This window comes from Salvelinus sp. IW2-2015, unplaced genomic scaffold, assembly GCF_002910315.2.
Source record: "Salvelinus sp. IW2-2015 unplaced genomic scaffold, ASM291031v2 Un_scaffold2412, whole genome shotgun sequence".
Lineage (NCBI taxonomy): Eukaryota > Metazoa > Chordata > Actinopteri > Salmoniformes > Salmonidae > Salvelinus > Salvelinus sp. IW2-2015.
Genome location: NW_019943733.1, coordinates 40294 through 44127, shown reverse-complemented (window position 1 = coordinate 44127; position 3834 = coordinate 40294). Strand labels below are relative to the sequence as shown.

At 47.0% G+C, this 3834-nt stretch overlaps 1 pseudogene; it reads right to left on the bottom strand.

Moving 5' to 3' along the window:
• LOC112073897 (short transient receptor potential channel 6-like) overlaps positions 1–3834 on the bottom strand; it is a 46881-nt pseudogene that overhangs the window by 24107 nt on the left and 18940 nt on the right.

Here is a 3834-nt window from a genome sequence, read left to right as displayed (position 1 = left end):
ACTCTGTGGTGAGCTGAGTGTACTCTGTGGAGAGCTGAGTGTACTCTGTGGAGAGCTGAGTGTACTCTGTGGAGAGCTGAGTGTACTCTGTGGAGAGCTGAGTGTACTCTGTGGAGAGCTGGGTGCACCGTGGAGAGCTGGGTGCACCGTGGCACCGTGGAGAGCTGAGTGCACTCTGTGGAGAGCTGAGTGCACTCTGTGGAGAGCTGAGTGCACTCTGTGGAGAGCTGAGTTGGGTCATTGATACGTCATTGTCTCAACATAGCTTTATAATGCTGTGAAAGGGTTAGAGTTAGGGTTACCTCTCATACGCTAATATAGGTCATACAATATGTTTTGTAGTGATTCCTATGTTGTTGATGTAAATAATATTTGTTGGTTCGTGGTGTGTAATCCTTCGTAAACATATTCTTTCCCTTAGTAAACATCTGGGAAAAAATGGTGTTATAGATATTATGCTATTTTACAGTATAAACAAATTGACAATAGACTTTCAGCACACTTATAGGGAAGGACATTCAACAACCACCGCACTTACACACATGAATTATGATTGACTGAGAGAAATTGATAAGATTGTGGGGGCTGTTAGATTTCAGTGCGGCTTTTGACATTATCGATCATAGTCTGCTGCTGGCAAAACGTGTTATGGCTTTACGCCCCCTGCTATATTGTGGATAAATAGTTACCTGTCAAACAGAACACAGAGGGTGTTCTTTAATGGAAGCCTCTACAACATAATCCAGGTAGAATCAGGAATTCCCCAGGGCAGCTGTCTAGGCCCCTTACTTTTTAAAATCTTTACTAACGACATGACACTGGGGAAAGCCAGTGTGTCTATGTATGATGATGACTAAACACTATACACGCCAGCTACTACAGCGACTGAAATGACTGCAACATCTAACAAAGAGCTGCAGTTAGCTTCAGAATGGGAGGCAAGGACTAGGTTTGTCCTAAATATTTCAAAAACTAAAAGCATCGTATCTGGGACAAATCTATCACAAAACCCTAAACCTCAATTAAATCTTGTAATAAATAATGTGGAAATTGAGCAAGTTGAGGTGACTAAACTGCTTGGAGTAACCCTGGATTGCAAACGGTCATGGTCAAAACATATTGATACAACAGTAGCTAAGATGGGGAGAAGTCTGTCTATAGTRCAGGTGAGACAAAACTAGAGCATGTAGGACCTGCCTTGTAGATAGTGCTGTTAAGAAGGTAGAACAGCGCATTACTACTGTTCAGTCGTGTGGTCAGGTGCCACAAAGAGGGAAAATTACAACTGGCTCAGAACAGGGCAGCACGGCTGGCCCTTGGATGGACACAGAGAGATAATATTAATACCATACAGGTAAATCTATCCTGGCTCAAAGTAGAGGAGAGATTGACTTCATCACTCATTTTATTTGTGAGATGAAAGCACTGAGCTGAAAGTTGAAATGTTGAAAGCACTGAGCTGTCTGTTTAAACGAGTAGCACACAGCTCAGACACCCATACATACCCCACAAGACATGCCACCAGAGGTCTGTTTAAACAACTAGCACACAGCTCAGACACTCCTGCATACCCCATAAGACATGCCACCAGAGGTCTGTTTAAACGAGTAGCACACAGCTCAGACACTCCTGCATACCCCACAAGACATGCCACCAGAGGTCTGTTTAAACGAGTAGCACACAGCTCAGACACTCCTGCATACCTCACAAGACATGGCACCAGAGGTCTCTTCACAATCCCCAAGTCCAGAACAGACTATGGGAGGTGCACAGTACGACATAGAGCCATGACTACATGGAACTCTATTCCACAACAGGTAACTGATGCAAGCAGTAGAATCAGATTTTAAAAAACMGGTAAAAATACACCTTATGGATCAGCGGGACTGTGAAGCAAGACACACATAGGCACAGACACATGCATACACACACATGATAACATACGCGCTATACACACGTACACATGGATTTTGTGTTGTAGATATGTGGGCGTGGAGTATGGGCCTGAGGGCCAACAATGTGTTGTGAATTCTGTAATGAATGTATTGTAATGTTTAAAAAAAGTTATAACTGCCTTAATTTTAGTCTTGTTAGCATCTAATGGGGATCCATAACAAACAGAAACACTATGGCTGCCATATTGGACACATTGCTGTAGTGTAATCCTTACCAGACCTGGTTGTTGGTTGTGATCGTGTCGGGGTCATGTGGGGAGAATTAGGGTTAAACAGACCTGGTTGTTGGTTCTGTTGCGGTCGCGTGGGGAGATGTGGGGTTAAACAGACCTGGTTGTTGGTTCTGTTGCGGTCGCGTGGGGGAGATGTGTGGTAAACAAGACCTGGTTGTTGGTTTCGGTTGCGTCGCGTGGGGAGAATTAGGGTTAAAACAGACCCTGGTTGTTGGTTCTGGTTTGCAGTCGCGTGGCGGAGACTGTGGGGTTAAACAGACCTGCGTTGTTGGTTCTGTTGCGTCGCGTGGGGAGGGAATTAGGGTTAAACCCCAAACCGGTTTGTTGGTTCTGTTGCGGTCGATGGGAGAATTAGGGTTAAACAGGACCTGGTTGTTGGTGCTGTTGCGGCTCGCGTAGGGGAGAATGTGGGGTGAAACAGACCTGCGTTGTTGGTTCTGTGCGGTCGCGTTGGGAGAATTAGGTTAAACACACCTGGTTGTTGGTTCGTTGCGTCGCGTGGGGAGATGTGTGGTCATGGTGGGGTAGCAGTGTGGTCCCAGCGGAAGCGGTCGGCAGCGTCAAGACCAGCAGACACAGAAAAATGAGAAGGAGGAAGCGTGGGCCACGAACTTCATGAAGGGACTTCTCATCACCCTCCCTAACCTGTGGAAGACAGGAACCACAAGTAGTTTGAACAGCTGTAGGGGTTAGTGGGCCTTAGTGGAGTGTGAGGGTACCTAACCCTACTGCAGGGGCCACCAGGTAAGCCACAGCTTATCCAGGTTATAGTCCAACAAGCCACTCCCAGGACCACCAGTTAGTTTAACAGCTGTGAGTCTGCTGTCTCAGGGACCTGGTAGGTCTCATACCAGATTAGACAACAAACTGCTGTGGACAGTTAGGAGGGCTACAAACTGGTAGAGAGAAGGGAGTTAAATTTAGACTGATATCCATAAGCGCGTGTGTGTTGGTGTGTGTGTGGTGTGGTGTGTGTGTGTGTGTGTGTGTGTTGTGGTGTGTGGTGTGATGTGTGGTGTGTGTGGTGTGTGTTGGTGTGTGCTGACCTTCTTGAGTTCATATGTTTGATGGCCAGTTTTGAGTCGCGTGAGTGAGGTCGGCCAGGTGGATGGTACCTTCTCCTCTGAGTTCAGTATATCTCCATCAGTATAGCCTCCACCTCCTCAGTTGCTGCGACAGAGATCCAAACAGACACTACCACCATAGTCTTTACACTGCCCAGACAGACGCCGGTAGTGCATTCTACAGAGAGAGAGAGAGAGGTGCGGAAGTAGAGTGGGAAAGATAGTGAGAGGAGTTGGGAGGGAGTCTCCACCTCCTACTCCGCACCCTCTCTCTCTTCTCTGCTGTTGATGAGAGGTTAGGGGACTTGAGCCAGAGACAAGGAGAGGTATATATGACCGTGGTTCTAATGGGCAGCCGCTAGTTATAATTCGTGACAAGTTCTTGTTCACGTGTGTTGTCTGTTGCATAGGAGTCTTTATAGTGTGGTGAATCGCTGGGTACATCTGTACTCTTGCGCCAAATGCATGGTGTCCCACTGGATGGATGTATAGGGGCACTCAGGGAGCTGTGTATAGTGACGCCAAACCGGTAGGGGAAGAAACTGGACGCAGAGGGAAGTAGAGTTAGAATGGACCAGCCAC